The sequence below is a fragment of the Cervus elaphus genome, chromosome 20, assembly GCF_910594005.1.
Source record: "Cervus elaphus chromosome 20, mCerEla1.1, whole genome shotgun sequence".
Lineage (NCBI taxonomy): Eukaryota > Metazoa > Chordata > Mammalia > Artiodactyla > Cervidae > Cervus > Cervus elaphus.
In genome coordinates this window covers 87,636,821-87,649,075 of record NC_057834.1, presented here as the reverse complement: position 1 = coordinate 87,649,075, position 12,255 = coordinate 87,636,821, and the positions used below count along the sequence as shown (strand labels likewise).

At 37.3% G+C, this 12,255-nt stretch overlaps 1 pseudogene; it reads right to left on the bottom strand.

The window, feature by feature from the left end:
- Positions 1-313: 313 nt before the first annotated feature.
- On the bottom strand, positions 314-438 carry LOC122678411 (annotated as a pseudogene).
- Between the last annotated feature and the right edge of the window lie 11,817 nt (positions 439-12,255).

Here is a 12,255-nt window from a genome sequence, read left to right as displayed (position 1 = left end):
TCATTTTCATATGGTTATTTTGAATCCTGTGATCCTGATCAATTCATTTATTAATCTTAGCCATTCTTTTGTAGACTACATAGAGTTTTATATATAATCATAACACTTTCACACAAGGACAGTTTTACTTATTTCTAGATTTTAGGGCTTTTACTTATTTTTAAACACTTTTACTTTACTGCACTGGCTTGGATATCTAATATAGTGCTGAACAGAAGTAGTAAGAGTGAATATCTTGGCTTTTTTTCCTCTCTCAGAAATGTTCAATATTTCATCAATTGTGATGTCAGCATTAGACTTTTCTTAAGTTTCCCTTCTTGCATTAAGGGGAAGTTTCTTTCTATTTTTAGTTTGAAGTATTGTTTTTTAGTTTTCAATTAGCAATAATCACACCTCAGATAAACCTCATTGGCTATGATACTGCCACTGTGCAAAGCTGATGTATTGTTTTTTAATATGATGAATGGATGTTGATATTTTTCTTTTTCTGCATTATGAAAGTTATATGGTTTTCTCTTTTATTCTGTTAATTCTTTGAGTTACATTGACTTTTGAATGAAATATCAAACTAAATTTATGGGCTAAATTAGGGTTTTTGTAACATTTTTCTTTTTATACATGGATTGATTGAATTCATTAATATTTTATTATGAAATTTTGAACCTGTGTTTGTGAGAGATATTGACCTGATTTTTTTTTTCTTGTAATATTTCACCACAAAGTTAATCTGGTTTTATAAAATACAATGGGAGTACAGTGCTCTCTCTACCACTAATTTCTGAAAGTTTGTGTATAATAGGTCTTATTTCTTCCTTAAATACTTGATAGACAAATATAATGAGGAGGAAGACACAGCTCTTGCCCCAAAGGAACTTACAGTTGAGTATTGAGAAAGACTAGCTACCATGACATTACGGCTTAGTCTAGCAAGTGATATGATAAAAGTGGACACTAGAGACAAAAGGAGAGGACTTGGGACAAGCTTCTGGGAGGTGTCGTATAGACTCAGTTCTGAGGAATGAGGAAGAGTTAGCTAAGCTACTCCCAGATTCCTGTCCCTCAGAGGCTGCAAAATACAATCAGTTCTCATTACTCACAGATTCTCTATTTGCAAATTTTCCTACTCACTAAAATATATCCATAACCACAAAATCAATACTCATGGCAATTTTACAGACCTTTGCAGAGCAGTGAAAAATGTGAGTGGCCCAATGTGCCATGTCCCAGTTAGGATCAAAGAAGGGCATCTCTGCCTGTTCCTATCAGGTGTCATACTGTAAACATGTGTCTTTTCATGGTCTATTTGGGGCTTTGGGTTGGCGTTTTTCACATTTTGGTGCTTTTTGATGGTGATTTTGTTGTTTACAATGGCCCCAAGCAAAGTGCTAAAATGTGTCTAGTGTTCCTAAGCACAAGAAGGCTGTGATGTGTCTTTTGGAGAAAATAAAAGTGTTAGACAAACGTCTTTCAGGCATGAATTATAGTGCTTATCAGCCACTTTGTTTTTCAGTCACTAGGTCATGTCCTACTCTTTGTGACCCCATGGACTGCTGCATGCCAGGCTTTCCTGTCCTTTATTATCTCCTGGATAATATCTCCCCTCTATCTTGCTCATGGAGAAGTCAATGGCAACCCACTCCAGTACTGTTGCCTGGAGAATCCCACGGACGGTGGAGGCTGGTGGGCTGCCGTCTATGGGGTCGCACAAAGTCGGACACGACTGGAGCGACTTAGCAGCAGCAGCAGCAGCATCTTGTTCATACTCATGTCCACTGAGTGACCCACTAGCTGAATGCTAATGAATCAACAATATATACTAAACAAGTTGTTTTCAACCAATAATAACATGACAAAGTTATATATTGATTCTAAGTTGATGAACAGTTTGTGACTAGAGGCTTGTAGCAATCTAAGCCTATGTTCCCCCAGGAGCAATGTTTCAGCATTCACTGCATCTGTGTTTGCAGCAACTTTATGAAATGTAACTACTCGTAAATAGTGGCAATCAACTCTAAATGTTTCCTGTTTTAAGCACTAAGTTTTGAGGTAGTTGGCTATGCATCAGTAGGTAACTAAAATAACATATAAAGTTCAACGATGTATTCTTTTTATAAAGTCGACATGATCTGACAATTAACACACACTTCAGGAGTGTGTCTAATGTCTAGCCAAAAATATTTTAGCACAGAATAAATGTGTACATTTGCAGGTAGATATTCTTCTTTTTTTTTTTTTCTTCTGAAATTGACATAACACTGAAGACTATTTGGAATTATTGTACTTTAAGATATAATGAATACCTTCTATTTGGAAGCTGCCCTGGTGACTCAGACAGTAAAGACTCTGCCTGCAATGCATGAGACCCGGGTTCAATCCCAAGATTGGGAAGATCTCCTGGAGAAGGGAAAGGCAACTCCAGTAATTCTTTCCTGGAGAATTCCATGAACAGAGGAGCCTGGTGGGCTACAGTCCATGGGTCACAGAGAGTTGGACATGATTGAGCAACTAACACTAGCACTTTAATGTATCAAGAATTTGTCACATCCAGTGGCTTCCCACTTAACTTTGTTTTCAGGATCTCTTTTAGCAAAGAATTGTGAACAGCATAGCAGCATTAGAAAATGCCCATTTTGTGGCTTTTCCCTATAAACCAGTTTTAAAAATCAACCAAACAAAGTTAAACTGGCTATCTGGGAAAAGGAATATCTTGACAACTGAAGATCCCTGTTTGGTTTGCATTCCCCATGATTATCCTTGTTCCAGACTTGTTAAGAAATGATTATTACTCAAGATATAGAAGAACTTTGCCTAGTTATGAGGGACAGACATAGATGTATAGGGTGAGCCATTAGCAAAAGATTAACTGTTGGCTCTTTATTGAAAAGTCACATTTATTTTGTTAAAAGGTACCAGATTATGTATAAAAAAACAGAAAATAGCTGAATTGGGCACAAGCATTCTGTAGGGATTAAATGAATGGCAGTTGCAAAACCATTGTGAGATGTAAAAGCAGCATTTTAGCTTTTGCTGAAGGACTGTGGCTCTCACTTTCCTTGTAGCTCTGGCCCATGTCTTGCTGCTAGCTCAGCTGTTAAATTACTGTGATACTGGAAAACAAGTTGGACCTGGCTGTGTTGATAAGGAAAATAATTTAGTGAGTCCAAGTGCTCACTCTCAAAAATAGCACCTTAAATGGATAGTTAATGAATAATAATCATAATATTCAATTATATGATGTACATTTATCTTAAAAGATATATGAAAAATAAAATACCTTACCTATGAAATTACATATTTACTGAAAATGTATAAATTGTTCATCTCAGAGACAACATTGTTTCTGATGCTGGTTTTCAGTGGGGACAGAGATGATAGAAATCAAGTGGTTATTTAACCCAGAAGAAACAAGAGTAGGCAATATATATGTATTTCAATCTAAGTGATAACTTAAAAATCTTTGCGTCAGATCTTCTGGGACTCTTTATTTGGGGTTTACTAATCTTTACAGATTTTGGAACTTGAACACAGCACCAGGAATCTTGGCACTGACTCCCATTCTTTGTAGTCTCCAATATTGCTCTAAAAAACACAAGAGATGGAACGTTTGAAATTTAGTTCTGCTTAGATCGAAGTCACAATTCTTGCCTTCTTCTACTACGGAAATAGGAAGAAGTGCTTGAGAAGGAATTGATCAAGTACTTTACTTCTATATGTTCTTGGCAGTCAACTCCACCTCTGTCCCCTCAGGTTAATAATTCCCACTGAGGGTAAGGGATTATGGAAGAGAGACATTTAATTCATTAATTCAGAAAAATAAATAAACTGATGCTTCTGAAAATAATCATTTTGGAATGGGGGAGGGACAATTCTTAGGTCTACTCATTTCAAATTTCTATGCTTTAAAAGTTTCAATAATGTTCATATAATGTTATATATAATCATATAATGTTCATGAAAGTTTCAGTGATGAACTGGAGAAGAGAATGGCAAACCACTTCAGTATTCTTGCCTTGAGAACCCCATGAACAGTATGAAAAGGCAAAAAGATAGGTCACTGAAAGATGAACTCACCAGATTGATAGATACCCAATATACTACTGAAGATCAGTGGAGAAATAAGTTCAGAAAGAAGGAAGAGACAGAGACAAGACAAAAACAACACCCAGTTGTGGATGTAATTGGTGATGAAAGTAAAGTCCAATGCTGTAAAGAGAAATATTGCATAGGAACCTGGAATATTAGGTCCATGAATCAAGGTAAATTGGAAACAGGAGATGGCAAGAGTGAACATTGGCGTTTTAGGAATCAGTGAACTAAAATGGACTAAAATGGGTGAATTTAACTCAGATGACCATTATATCTACTACTGTGGGCAAGAATCCCTTAGAAGAAATGGAGTAGCCATCATAGTCAACAAAAGAGTCCAAAATGCAGTACTTGGATGCAGTCTCAAAAACAGCAGAAATGATCTTTCTGTTTCCAAGGAAAACCATTCAATATCGCAGTAATCCAAGTCTATGCCACAACCAGTTATGCTGAGAAGCTGAGCAATTCTATGAAGACCTACAAGCCCTTCTAGAACTAGTACCCAAAAAAAGATGTCCTTTTCATTTTTGGGGACTGGAATGCCAAAGTAGGAAATCAAGAAATACCTGGAGTAACAGGCAAATTTGACCTTGGAGTACAGAATGAAGCAGGGAAAAGGCTAATGGAGTTTTGCCAAGAGAACGCACTGGTCATAGCAAACACCCTCTTCCAACAACACAAGAGAAGACTCTACACATGGACATCGCCAGATGGTCTATACCGAAACCAGACTGATTATGTTCTTTGCCACCAAAGATGGAGAAGCTCTATACAGTCAGCAAAAACAACACCAGGAGCTGACTGTGGCTCAGATAATGAACTCCTTATTGCCAAACTCAGACTTAAGTTGAAGAAAGTAGGAAAAACCACTAGACCATTCAGGTATGGCATAAATCAAATCCCTTATGATTATACAGTGGAAGTGAGAAATAGACTCAAGGGATTATATCTGATAGACAGAGTGCCTGAAGAACTGTGAATGGAGGTTCATGGCACTACAGGAGGTGGGGATCAAGACCATTTCCAAGAAAAAAATGGAAAGGGCAAAACGGTTATCTGAGGAGGCATTACAAACAGCTGTGAAATGAAAAGAAATGAAAGGCAAAGGAGAAAAGGAGAGATACAGCCATTTGAATGCAGAGTTCCAAAGAATAGCAAGGAGAGATAAGAAAGCCTTCCTCGGTGATCAGTGCAAAGAAATAGTGGAAAACAATAGAATGGGAAAGACTAGAGGTCTCTTCAAGAAAATTAGAGATACCAAGGGAACATTTCATGCGAAGATGGACACAATAAAGGACAGAAATGGTATGAACCTAACAGAAGAAGAAGATATTAAGAAGAGGTGGCATGAATACACTGAACTATACAAAAAAGATCTTCACAACCCAGATAATCATGATGGTGTGATCACTCACCTAGAGCCAGACATCCTGGAATATGAAGTCAAGTGGGCCTTATGAAGTATCACTAGGAACAAAGCTAGCGGAGGTGATGGAATTCCAGTTGAGCTATTTCAAATCCTAAAAAATGATGTTGTGAAAGTGCTTCACTTAATATGCTAGCAAATTTGGAAAACTCAGTAGTGGCCACAGGACTAAAAAGGTCAGTTTTCACTCCAATCCCAAAGAAAGACAATGCCAAAGAATGCTCAGACTACCGCGCAATTGCACTCGTCTCACAAGATAGCAAAGTAATGCTCAAAATTCTCCAAGCCAGGCTTCAACGGTATGTGAACCATGAACTTTCAGATGTTCAAGCTGGATTTAAAAAAAGACAGAGGAACCAGAGATCATATTGCAAACACCCATTGGATCATTGAAAAAGCGAGAAAGTTTCAGAAAAAATCTACTTCTGCTTTATTGACTATGCCAAAGCCTTTGATGTGTGGATCACAACAAACTGTGGAAAATTCTTCAAGAGATGGGAATACCAGACCACCTGACCTGCTTCCTGAGACATCTGTATTCAGGTCAAGAAGCAACAGTGAGAACTGTACATGGAACAACAGACTGGTTCCAAATCGGGAAAGGAGTACGTCAAGGCTGTATATTGTCACCCAGTTTATTTAACGTATATGCAGAATATATCATGAGAAATGCAGGGCTGGATGAAGCACACGCTGGAATCAAGATTGCTGGGAGAAATATCAATAACTTCAGATTTGTGGATGACACCACCCTTATGGCAGAAAGCGAAGAAGAACTAAAGAGCCTCTTGATGAAAGTGAAAGGGGAGAGTGAAAAAGTTGGCTTAAAACTCACCATTCAGAAAACTAAGATCATGGCATCTGCTCCCATCACCTCATGGCAAATAGATGAGGAAACAATGGAAACAGTGGCAGACTATATTTTGGGGTTCCAAAATCACTGCAGATAGTGACTGCAGCTATGAAATTAAAAAAGGCACTTGCTTCTTGGAAGAAAAGCTATGACCAACCTAGACAGCATGTTAAAAAGCAGAGACATTATTTTGCCAGCAAGCTTCTATCTAGACAAAGCTATGGCTTTTCCAGTAGCCATGTATGGATGTGAGAGTTCGACTGTAAAGAAAGCTGAGAGCCAAAGAATTGATGCTCTGAACTTTTGGGTTGAAGATTCTTGAGAGTCCCTCGGACTGCAAGGAGATCAAACCAGTCCATCCTAAAGGAAATCAGTTCGGCATATTCACTGTAATGACTGATGATGAAGCTGAAACTCCCATATTTTGGCCACCTGATGAGAAGAACTGACTCATTGGGAAAGAGCCTGATGATGGGAAAGATTGAAGGTTGGAGGAGAAGGGGACAACAGAGGTAGAGATGGTTGGATGGCATCACTGACTCAATGGACATGAGTTTGAGTAGACTCTGGGAGTTGCGATGGACAGGGAGCCCTGGCGTGCTGCAGTCCATGGGGTCGCAGAGTCAGACATGACTGAGCAACTGAACTGTACTGAACTGACTGTTTATATTTCTTTTAAGCATTGTGCTTTTGAGCACTAAATGGTTTAAATAAGATTTTAATTTCTGTAAATAATCCTCAAGGAGTCTAAAATAGAACTGAATCCTGTGCATTACAGTTTAATAGATGTGCTATTGTTTAAACTGCAGTTGTATTTGATTTTCTTCCTAGAATTAGATTCAATTTAGTCTTTTGGTCTACTCTACTGGAAATTTTCTTCATTAAAAACTTTGATCTCTTTTTGAACTTACCCATTAATCAGTTTAGTTCACTGATCTGATTCTAAAATATAAGCATATGAAAAGGTTGAAATAATTGGTTTGCTCTGAATTACAAAGTTCATCTGGATATAATCTATGGAGACAACAGGAAATCTGAAAATATTATGAAAACATTTCCTTTAGTTGTTTATTTCTGTTGGAAAGAAAAATAAATTTGTATTTATCTCTGAACCCAAAAGTCACCAACAGAAGATGAGAGATTAGTATTTTCTTATGAGAAAGATGCATAATTTACATATAGGTTACTTTACCTTAACAAAAATGAATTTTGAGTTTAACTTTATAAAAGATGAGAAATATTTGGTAAAATGCCTTAAACTCCACTTTAATTTATTATGACCAGATCTATATACAAATAGTTCATTAAATATGGGGATAAAGAAAATTATTAATGAAGTTAACAACTAATTATTAGTGTTTGAAGGATAAAATCCTTTGACAAATTTTTAAATTAATAAGCTTTATTTTTTTAGAGTAAATTTAAGTTCACTGCAAAGTTCATTGTGTGGAAAGCAGAGATAATTCCATATATTTTCTGTTTCTACACGCATATAACCTTCCACACTATGAATGTCCCACACCACAGTGGTACATTTGTTATAGTCAGTGAGCCTATATTGATATATGATTATCAACCAAGGTCCATAATTTATATTACAGAAGGGAAAACATTATATATATATATATATAATATGTGTGTGTGTGTGTGTGTGTGTGTGTGTGTATATAAAACATGTACAACATATGCATCTCTTTATTCACATGATATCCAAAATTTTAGAAAAATGTACACTATGTATTATAAAATTACACCAAAGCCTGAAAAGTGTTTTTAACATTCTGAAAAGATGAAGATCAATATAAACATGACCTTGGAAACAATCTAGAGCTTGTGGTACTATCTTTCTTCTAAATAGTTAGATATTCTTTCATTGAAGATACCAGGTCTCTCAAAGGGATCTTGTGACAATTATGGTAATGCTAGACAGGGACCAGGGGGGCATATTTTTTTTCTATACTGAAATAAACCTCACCCACTTTGACATCTCTTGCAGTGGAGCACAGTCTGCATGGTGGTGGTCATGGATTGGAGGGAGGGGAGGTGTGGAAATTGTGGTGTACATGCTATGAGACAAGCTGAAGCAATTACTATTTGGCTGTGTCTTGAGTCCCTGCTCCTACTATTTAAAGCTATGTAAACTAGAGTTGAAGAAAGCTGAGTGCAGAAGAATTGATTCTTTTGAATTGTGGTGTTGGAGAAGACTCTTGAGAGTCCCTTGGACTGCAAGGAGATCCAATCAGTCCATCCTAAAGCAGATCAGTCCTGGGTGTTCATTGGAAGGACTGATGCTGAAGTTGAAACTCCAATACTTTGGCCACCCCACGTGAAGAGTTGACTCATTGGAAAAGACCCTGATGCTGGGAGGGATTGGGGGCAGGAGGAGAAGGGGACAACAGAGGATGAGATAGCTGGATGGCATCACCGACTTGATGGACATGTGTTTGAATAAACTCCGGGAGTTTGTGATGGACAGGGAGGCCTGGTGTGCTGCAATTCATGGGGACGCAAAAGGTTGGACATGGCTGAGCGACTGAACTGAACGGAACTGAACTGAAACTAGAGTTGGGGAATGTTGTGTGGCAGAAACCTTTGAATTAATTACTAACTTAGGACCAATTGTTACCGAGTCTGTGCTTGTGAAGCATTCAGTCAAATCTGGTGGACCTGACAGTTTCATGAAACTCCCAATGAAGGACCAGACCCTGAATCATTATGAAGACTGACTCTATGTTATGGACGGAATGTTTTTGTTTTTCTAAAATTCTTGATGAAATCCTAATGCCTAGTGTGACAGTATTAGGAGATGGGCATTTGGAAGAGGATTAAGCTGTGAGGGTGGAGCCTTCATGAATGGGATGAGTGCCCTTATAAAAGAACACCGCCCCCGCCCACAACCCTCCCTAGAGAACTCTCTCGCCCCTTCTGCCGTGTGAGGACACAGTGAGAAGGCAGCCATCTGCAAATCAGAAAACAGGTCCTCACCAGACACTAAATCTGATCCTGGACTTCTCAGCCTCCAAAACTGTGAGAAATAAATGTTTACTGTATAAGTCAGTAGTCTGTGATATTTTTATTGCAGTACCCCCAAAGGACTGAGACATTTTGCCTACACATGAAAAACCCAGTGTTCCTAGATAAACTTTCTGCTTTTAAAACCTCAAGCTGCAACTTTACCAGAGCATATATCACTCTTTTAGGGCTCAATGGATATTTCAGAAATGTGGTAATGTAATGTACACCAGCGGTTAAGCAAATAGGTTGGAATCATTTACATCTGGGCTTTAATCAGAGCCCTTCTTTTAAAAATTTCCTAAAACACTCTAGTTATCAATTTATCTATAGGATAATTTCTACTTGATAGATCATAATGAAAATAAATTATTTGTATATTAAATGAAAGAATGAATGTTACCCTTGATTAGGTAATATCAAAAAGTGTTCACTTCATGAAAGTTATTTGCCCTTTACTCCATATTTCAGGTTACTAGTTTATAAAAATTTTTAATTAAAAAAGATTTTTTATTTTATATAGAAGTATAGCCAATTAACTATGTTGTGATAGTTTCAGGTGGACAGAAAAGGGACTCAGCCATACATATATATGTATCCATTCTGCCCCAAACTCCCCTCCTAACCAGGCTGCCACATAAACTAGTTTATATTTTAATAATCATCCTTGAAAGTGAAGAGTGGAAGTTGCTCAGTTGTGTCCAACTCTTTGTGACCCCATGGACTGTATAGCCCATGGAATTCTCCAGGCCAGAATGCTGGAGTGGGTAGCTGTTCCCTTCTCCAGGGGATCTTCCAAACCCAGGGATCTAACCCAGGTCTCCCACATTGCAGGTGAATTCTTTACCATCTGAGCCACAAAGGAAGCCAAGAACAATGGAAGAGATTCTTGTAGCAAGTGTATTTCTGAACATTTCTACATCACACCTACAAAATGCAAATTATAATATTAAATGGCTTAATATGATGTCATAAGGAGGAGACTTTTTACCTTAACATCTGTGCTGCAATTACCTCAGTCATTTGAAAAATTAATTTCTACATTCCACAAGTATCTTATTCCATGACAGATTTCAAGACAGATTGCTCTTTAGGAGTGAATGGGGTGATTTTACTACCCTTCATATAATTTCAACAATTGATATGAAGTACAGTAATTTTTCAAACTGTGTTTGCTCTTGATGGCATTTTCAAAAATTTCCAAGTTGCTGTTCTATGTATCCAGTATATGATTTTTAATATAGTACATAAATTCTTCTGTTTTGGCCCCCAGGATACTGAAAATTGACAAGGATGACAAGTTGTTTTGCCAATGACTTGATGAGATTAAGTGAAAGAACGAAGTAATTTTTTGGCCAGTTGCCATTATACTCCATCACTATAACTGAATTAATCTCCCAATGAATTATATTAATAGCTTTGATTTGCATGAAAGTTTTTTAGGAGTTTAATAACTTTGTGCGTAGCAGTTCTTTTCATTTTGTCTATTTTTTAAAATTTTATTATGGAAATTTTAAGCATAAAAAGAAGAGGCAATAGTATAGATGAATCCTTACATTGCATCATCCAGCTTCAACAAATATTCATACTTTACAATCTCGTTTTATCTCTCGCCTCTACTTTTATTTCCTGGAATATTTTTTAAAATCCCAGATATTGTGCCTCAAACCGTTTTACAAATATGTAATTCAGTACCTTGTCTCTGGGTGTTTTCATGGTAAAGAATCCCCCTTCCATGCAGGAGATGTAGGTTCAATTCTTGGGTCAGGAAGATCACCTGGAGAAGGAAATGGCAGCCCACTCCAGTATTCTTGCTGGGAAAATCCCATCTATAGGGGAGCCTGGCAGTCTACAGTCATGGGCTCGCAAAAGAGTCAGACACGGCTGAGTGACTAAATAACAGCAACAGCAAACTTATCATTAATAAGTGATGAATTAAAAAAAATCATAATGCCATTTTCATGACCCTAACAAAATCAGTCATTTATTTTATTTAATATCCAGTCTGTGTTGCAATTTTCTGATTGTCTCCAAGCTGTCATTTTGTGGTTTTGTTCAAATCAACATCAAAGCATGTTTTGCATTTGTACCTGTGTATTAACACTCATAAACTATAACCGATCCCTACTTTGTATTTTAACTTGTTGTTTTTCTATCTTCAATTTGACTCTTTCTGTAGAAAGCAAGTGAAAAATCTTTAAATGACTGTGTTTCCCATAAGACAGTGTAGTTAGTTGGAGCATAAAAATATTAGGATTTCTCTGTAAAATAAAACTCTAAATACTGAAAAAACTCACTCATTTACTCAACAAGTAGTTTGGGGTGTTTCCAGTGCATAACTGGGATTGAATGTTGAACAAAACTGGTCCAACTTGGGCTCTTCTGAAGTTGTGTCAAACAGGAAGGAGGGGCATGGAGCCAGTCACATAAAATGCCGTGTCAACAGTGTGTAGCAGGGCATTATCGGAGCAAATAAGGGAGAACCACTCCATCCTGGCTGGTTCCACTTTATGATTATACTCTCAAATCAGCCTTGAGAGCTTTCTGGAAACACTAATGCATTTCTCTTGTCCATTTTTTTCACTCTCCTAGATCAAGAATCAGTAAGCTATCTTCTGTGAGCAAAATATGTCTCTGCCTGCTTTTATAACTAAAATTTTATTGACACAAGTCATGATTATTTGTTTACACTGTGACACTGAAGTTGAGTAACTGTGACAGAGACTGTGTTTTTCACAAAGACTAAAATATTTGATATCTGGTTCTTTGAGACAAAAATTTGCTGACCTCTGTTCAAGATGGCTACTAAACACATTCTTCTGTGTCTGCAAAACTTCAACCTTACTTCCCCTCTTTCCAGTTCCAGTTCAGTCGCTCA